An 8,185-nucleotide genomic window follows, 5' to 3' on the forward strand; every position below is an offset into this window, starting at 1 on the left:
GGAATGAATGAACCATCACAAATTATTTCTCATATTTCATAGTCTAAGGCTTGTAAAAAGACTCTCATTCTAGTTTTCCAAAAGTCTACACAAGAGCACCTTGCTCTGATACCAAATGAAATGCAAGTTATGCAACCCAAAAGGGGGGTGAATTGGGATTTTAATACTTATGCTAAGCAAACCACACAACAATTCAATTTAATGTCTTAATGGAATAAAAAATAATAAATTCAATCAAGCACGCTATTAAAAGAGTGAGGGAAGAGAAAACAAACACAATGATTTTTACGTAGTTCGGCAATCCCCACCTACGTCCATGTCTCCAAGCTCACCCGGCTTGAGGATTTCACTATCCAAGCCTCCCTAAGCTTCAAATGTTTATAATTGACTTCCAAGGTGTCAATGGACCTTTACAATCAAGAGATTATCTCCCCAATCTCTTCACCCCAAGTGTTCCTCACACTTGTGCTCTCACATTTTGATGAGAAATGAAAATTACAACAATGAAACTCTCTTTAAGAGTGGATAAACAAATTATAGCTCAATGATGATTCAATAAATGATGATTTACAAAATGGAAGCTCAATATATGTTATATGATCTTATTTATGCTTGTATTGGAGTTGAGTTTTTATAGTTAAAGCCTGAAAACTAGCTGTTATAGGCAAATTCCCGCAACCAAGCGTTTAGCCGCTTGATTTATCCGGCTAGCCGCTTGTAACTGTGATATTACCGTTATTTTTGAAATTGCTACAGTAACACTGTTCACCAAAATTACACTTTGGCCTAAAACATTCTCTAATTACACTATGGCCCAAAATGTCATAAAACTTTGCCAACTGGTCCAATTTCATAACTTCTAAATAATACTTGTCATTCCCAAGACTTTTTAAAATTATGATATGGCCCCAACTATAATAGTATTTTTCAAAGAAGTACTTTTCAAAATTTAGCATAATACCCATATTTTTCAAAGTTTTCAAAACCTTTCACTTTAGTCCAAAATTTGAAAATATAAGATTTCCTCAGGCGACAAGCCGCTAGCCTCAGGCGGTTAGCCGATCACTCTCTGTCCAATTTTAGATTTCAAATATTTGAATTACATTCGGGTCCTCAAACTTTCATAAATTATAGTATGGCCCAAAATATTTCAAATGTTTGCAAAAAGATCCAATTCTGAAATTTAAAAATCTTTATTAAAATCAAGGATTGCAAAACTTTTTTTCATTTTAATCCAAATTACTCAAATCCATAAAACACCTTATCTTATAAATATAAAACCTTTTAATTTACGAAAAGTAATTATTTAAATAAATTCTTGAGCTTATCAAATGCTAAATCATGCATCAATTAAATCATACTGGCTTTACAAGAATTTGTCGCAATAATTAGTCCATTGAGCTCTAAACTTTATTCTTGAACGTGCCGTTGTCCGTTGAGTGTCTTGATCTTGATTTCGCGTGATTCACCTCATCATAAATATTATCCTGCAAGAACTAATGAAATATGAAATACAATATTGATAAAATTACTTAAGACACATGTTTGTTATCATCAAAATTACATAATGTGTAGGCCCTTTAGGCTAACAGTTAGCAGCTTCACGGGCCCTATTGTTGGAGATTCCATTGGTGGTAGAAGGATTTTCTTTTGTTCTGATAGCTGGTCATCTTTCATGTGAGCTAAACTGATGGCTTCCTTTAGCGTTCTTGGTTTGAACATGCGGATGTCTTCGGATATCTCCGATTTTAGTCCGCCCATGAATGTTCCCACAAGAGCTTTCTGTGTCCAGCCATGAACTCTGTTACCAAGCCTTTCAAACTCCTTCTGGTAATCGCGAAGGGAACTGGTTTGTTTTACTCTAGATAAAGCCTCATCAAAATCTTCACATTCAGTATGACCAAAACGAGCCCATAATTCCTCAGCAAAGGTTTCCCATGTCACCAAACTTCCTTCCTCTTGGTAAGCTCGTCGCAACCACTGCCACCATTGATTGGCTTCTCCCTCAAGGTGAAAAGACACCAATGCAACCTTTTGTGCCTCCGTTGTTCCCTGGTATTCAAAAAATTAGGAAACTTTGCTAAACCACTCCGCAAGATCATCTCCAGTGTACCTTGGAAATTCAAGCTTAGCCATTTTTTATGAGAAAATCATTAGACTTCCACCAACTTCCTCCTTGGTATTCTCCTTGTAAGAATTGCTAGGGTGATTATTGACGTTATGGCTGGACCCTTCTTTGTTTGAAAAGAAAGCCTCAGACATACGATTGATGGTCTCCTCGAGCTGATGCAGTTTTTCATTAATGCCAATATCCTTTCTTTGTTAGTTGCCATGAGAACAATAAAGTTTTTAAACAAGATAACGCAGCTCTGATACCAATTGATAGGTCCCAATCAAAGCTTGACTATAATTGTTAATAAAATGGAATTCTCTTAGGGTGAGAACAGACTACTGAGTTTGGATAAATACTTGTCGTCCCCTTTATTAAATAGGATCAAATTTAATGTGAGGTACAATTTTCTTAAATATAGTAGAATTTATTTTTAAGCTAACAATATTTTATAATATTTAATTTTAAGGAATGATGACATAAGAAATGATGACGTAAGCAATGACATAAGCGATGATGTAAGAAGAAGTGTAGAGAAAGTTAAAGAATTTTAGAATTTAGTAAGTTATTTATGAAGGTTAATCTCAACCATTGATTAAGAGTTATGGTGGAAAAATCCTAGCCATCCATTAGCCTTAAGAAATCCTATAAATACCCCCCACCACCTCTCATTTTCAATGCAACCTAGAAATTTCATTCCCTTCTATTCTAAGTCATAATAACAAGAGTAGAGGAATCCTTAACTTAGAAAGGTCTAGAGAAGTCGAGATCAAGAGGTAAGTAACACCTCAACTATAATGTAAGGACAAAATTATTTTTATACTTAAGTTCAGTTTTAACAATCCCTTTATATTATGATGGCTATTATAGTGTAATTCGTTATATTCTAAATCTTTATATGGTCGGCCCTGCCACCTAATATGTGATACTATGGTCGGCTCTGCCGCCTAATATGCGATGTCATGGTCGGCTCTGTCGCCTAATATGTGATACTTATACTTAATTATGCTATGGTTGGCTGTGCTGCCTATACTAAAGACTCTTGTTTTTAAATAATGCTGTGTGTTGATTTTGTTATACATCGAGGAATTTCAAATGTTATAAGTTGCATTGGATGCATGCATATCATGGACTACATTATGAAGAAGACGTTTCAGAAAATAAATTTATGAAAAATAAGTGGTTGTACTACCAGGTGGCAAATTTCTAAAGAGGGCAAGCCCTCAAAGCTAAGTTAAAAGAAATCTTTTGGGGACGGTGATACGTAACGCCCAAAAGATCAACTAATGAGGCCCAATGACATATTGTTTAAAGAGTAAAAGTACCAGCCTTGTAGTGCAACATACCTAGGGCCCAAACAAAGTTGTTTTGTATTTTCTAAGTTTATTTTAAGAGCTTAATATGGTCATCCATATGCATCATAATTTATACATGCATTAAAGTGTTATTTTACTGGGCATTAGCTCACTAAGTCATTACATTGCAAGTAACGATGAGTAGGGCAGGCTGGCGCCAAGTCCTGACCAAGATGAAGTGCATATGGGCATAACCGACCTTGGGATTTTATGATGGGCTCAGCTTTGTGTTAATAAAAATAAGTATCTTGACTTTATGTAATAATTATGTTTTTAAATAAACTAAGAAATCTCTATATGACTCTTACTTTTCTGTAATAAAGTTTTGTTGGATTGTGGTAAACTTTTAGAATTCATAATTATATTAAAAGTAACTGTGTTTTTAAGTATTTTTTTAAAGATAAATAATATATTGGAGTGTTACATTAAAATACAATCGTTTAACTACTACTCCTAAACTTAAGATTCACAATCGCTATAATTAAGGAAAACAACTGCTTATATTGCAAATAAATAGTTAACAACACGTCCATCTTCCCATGACCTTCCTGTTGAGTGTTAGAAAATGCATATTTATAAAGGAGAAAACCGTCATTTTACATTTTAAGTCTTACTAACAACCCTTACTTTTATGTATTTAACCTTCTTGTGATTTAATTACATGTGTTTTATTTTAATTAAGTATTTTATGTATTTTAGGGGTATTATAGTCATTTCACAATAAAGGAGAGATCAGACGGCAAAACGGACATCACTTTTGAACTCAGGACGGTCGAAAACCTTAGGAGGAGCATAAAAGGAAAAATGGCACTATTCACATGTACAGTACTATTCACGTGTACGGTACTGTATACGTTACTGTTCACGACACTGTTCACATAGACGGATAATGACGTGGCATTAACCGATGATGTGGCATTGACTGATGAGGTGTCACGATCCTGTTGGACTAAAATTCTTATGTACTGTTGATGGTGACGTGGCAGCATATCAGTGGACGAAAAATCTCGCGTACGGTGCATGCATCACACAGGATTATTTTCAACCAAACCGCGTTACTGTTCATCCGGGTCAAACCGTGTTACTGTTCATCCGCGTGGTCAAACCGTGGACTGTTGACTGATGACGTGGCGCAATCCTGAGCGTCCAAACTGTTTTTAATCCGATGGCCATGATTTACTCCATGTATCTATAAAAAGGGGGCCTCCCCCCCCTAATTTGATATCTCTAAATCCATTTTGCCCCTAGTTCAATTATGAGTGGCTAATTTTCTTTCAAGCTTGGGTTGAAGGTGAAGTCTCAACATGTGTCATGGGCTTAATTTGGTAAATTTATTTTCTCTTCCCCTCTAGTTTTTGTGGATGTTTTGACTTCTCGTCGACAAATAATACTAATCTTGTCTAGTACCGCCTTGGTTTCACCGGCCCTCTAGTACAAGGTTATTATTATTTGGCACAATAAACCCTTAGCACCATATTGATTAGAGCGTGGTTCATGAGGTGTGGATTCCCCCCTTATGATTTAATTGGCATTAATACGGATTATTTAGCCCATGATGCATGTTGATACGGATCCAGATACCCAAGTACGTCAATTTAATAGATTTTCTCTTCAATTTATTCTCTCAATTGCAATTCCAATTTTAGAATTTATTATCGCCATCTCAATTCCAATTTTAGGATAATTTAAATCACTTCCATCACAATTTCAACAACCCATTTACAAAATTAATTCTATACACAATTAAAATCCACCTCCTTGTGGGATCGACACTCGTCACCATTAGTCTATACTACAATAGATTCGTGCGCTTGCGAGTATATTAAAATTTGCACAACAAGTTTTTGGCGCCGTTGCCGGGGAGGTAAGTAATTTTAATTCATAGAATTAATTTTTTTTGAATAATTTCTTTTATTTGTTTTCTTGTATTTTTATTATTATTAAAAAAAAGAAAAAGAAAAAAAAGTGAATCCGCATTTAGAGGTTAGTAATTTCTTTTCTTTTTCTCTTCTTTAAATTTCTGTAATTTAATTTTCAAGTTATTTTTTTTTTCTTTGTAATTTTTGTTTATCTTACTAACTCTTTTTAGTTAATTTATTTTACGTATTTGTTTTTGTGTATTTTTATAGAAAGTTTGTAATAGCGCAATAAGGTTAGTATCGTAATTTCTCCCTCTTCTTTATTTTTATTTATTTTGTTCCCACCTTTATTTTTTTATTATATTTGTTTTGCATGCATGGTCGAAGGTCATTATTACCCAATCTTGAACCTATAGACCTTGAACTTGAGAAAACACTTCGCACACACAAACAAGTAAAAAATAAAATGGATTTGCAACCACAGGAGAGGCCATTTAAGGACTACTTCAGTCCTTTAGCTAATTTGAGCACATCATGTATAAGATACCGAAATGTAGCTGCTAGGAGCTTTGAATTAAAACCTAGTGTGCTAAATTGTCTCCCCACATTTTATGGCCTAGAAAATGAGGACCCATATAATCATATGAATGATTTTCATGCCATTTGTCAAACTTTTAAATATGAAAATTTTTCAGATGATGATGTTAAACTCAGATTATTCCCATTTTCTTTAAAGGATAGAGCTCGTTCATGGCTTAATACATTGCCTGCCAATAGCATTTCATCATGGAAACAAATGGTAACTAAATTTTTGAATAAATATTTCCTAGTGCATAAAACTAATGCTATTCGCAGGGAAATCTCGGAGTTTACCCAGAGAGAGGACGAGCAATTTTTCGAAACATGGGAGCGATTCAATGGGCTACTCTTGAAGTGTCCACATCATGGGTACGAGAAATGGCACCAATGTCAATACTTTTTGGAGGGATTACTACCGAATGTGCAAGAATGGCTAATGGCAACAAGTGGAGGAGAGCTAATGTCAAAAAGTGCATCAGAAATTTGGGAATTCTTCCAGCGACAAGCGGATAATTCCCAACAACGGAGTCGATCACTCAGGACTACTAGAAGAATTAAAGGAGTGAATGAGGTTCAAATTGGCGAATCAACTTCAGGAATCAAAGAAGTCAAGGAGATGGTTGAAGGTCTTGCTCGACAAATAGCATCGTTATCGACTGCTAAATCAACAGAATCACATGACCATGACTCATACTCAGATCAAGCCAATGCCATAGGTGTAATAAGAAAACCATCGAATTACAACCCATACTCCAACACATATAATCCTGGATGGAGAGACCACCCCAATTTTTCATGGTCTCAAGGATTCCAACAGAATGGACCAGCAGCTCCAGCTCCACCAATGCAACCAATTCCACAAATTCCTCAAGCCTCTCAGCCCCCATTTAGACCATACAATCAGAACCAGAACTACTCTCAACCCAGACCATGGGAGGATGCATTCCAAAATTTCAAGAATGTTACTCACTCCACGATTGAGCAACAGAACCGCACCATTGATGGACTACGAAATGAGTTGAGAGGAGGCTTCAATTCACAAGCCCAATCAGTTTCAAGCCTCGAGAAGATGGTGGGACAACTTGCTTCTTCAGTTCAGACCTTGGCAATGACCGTTGAGAAAGGTAAGTTTCCAAGTCAACCAGTGCCTAATCCTAAAGGAGTGCATGAAGCAAGTACCAGTTCACCACAGCAGCATAGAGAGGTCAAAGCAGTAATGACCTTGCGAAAAGGAAAGGAAGTCGACAACAAAGTGGAGATGCCGGTGACAAAAGAAAATCAAATTGTACCTGTGAATATTGATGACTCATCACCGGAGGAGAAAGACGAAAACAACTCACGAGAATATGTTCCGAAAGCTCCATTTCCTCAGAGGTTAGCGAAAGGAAAAAAGGGAAAATCCACAGGTGAGATTCTTGAAATCTTCAAACAGGTAAGTGTTAACATCCCTTTGCTTGATGCTATTAAACAAGTTCCATCTTATGCCAAGTTTCTTAAAGACCTTTGTACTAAAAAGAGAAATATGCATGTTCAAAAGAAGGCATTTTTAACAGAAAACGTTAGTTCTATACTCCAACATAAAATTCCTTTAAAATGCAAAGACCCAGGCTCCCCCACTATCTCATGTAGTATAGGGAACCACACAATTGAGAATGCTTTGTTGGACTTAGGAGCTAGTGTAAATTTGTTGCCTTATTCAGTATTTGTGAAACTTGGACTGGGAGAATTACACCCAACTCCAGTGGTGTTACAGCTTGCAGATCGGTCCACGAAAATACCTCGTGGTATTGTGGAGGACGTGCTTATCTAGGTAGACAAGTTCTATTTTCCTGTTGATTTCATTGTAATTGACACTCAACCAATACAGGATTCGAGGAAGCACATCCCCATTATTCTAGGCCGACCTTTCTTGGCAACTGCGGATGCTCACATTCAATGCAGGACCGGAAATATGCAGTTGTCCTTCGGCAACATGACTATGGAGCTGAACATCTTCAACATTGCCAAACAACCTTACAGTGCAGATGATGAAATTGTTGATGTGGATTTAATTGAAGCATTGGTTGATGATACTTTTGTTTCAAACCTTAGTGATGATCCTTTACAAACATGTTTAACTTACTTTGGTTTGGATTTTGATATTGACAGATCGGTCGATGAGGTCAACGCCCTACTTGACTCAGCACCATCTATGGACACTAATAAATGGAAGTCAAGAGTTGAGCAACTAGCACCATCAGAGAAGAAACTCATCCCATCATCAGAATCACCACCGAAACTCG

At 36.2% G+C, this 8,185-nt stretch overlaps 1 non-coding gene across 1 annotated transcript; it reads right to left on the reverse strand.

Moving 5' to 3' along the window:
* Positions 1-6,171: 6,171 nt before the first annotated feature.
* LOC127902894 (small nucleolar RNA R71) lies at positions 6,172-6,275 on the reverse strand. Its single transcript, XR_008055531.1, has one exon. It is a non-coding gene; the product is annotated as a small nucleolar RNA R71 (small nucleolar RNA).
* Positions 6,276-8,185: the final 1,910 nt, after the last annotated feature.

The sequence above is a fragment of the Citrus sinensis genome, chromosome 5 (genome assembly GCF_022201045.2).
Source record: "Citrus sinensis cultivar Valencia sweet orange chromosome 5, DVS_A1.0, whole genome shotgun sequence".
In the NCBI taxonomy this organism is placed as follows: Eukaryota; Viridiplantae; Streptophyta; class Magnoliopsida; order Sapindales; family Rutaceae; genus Citrus; species Citrus sinensis.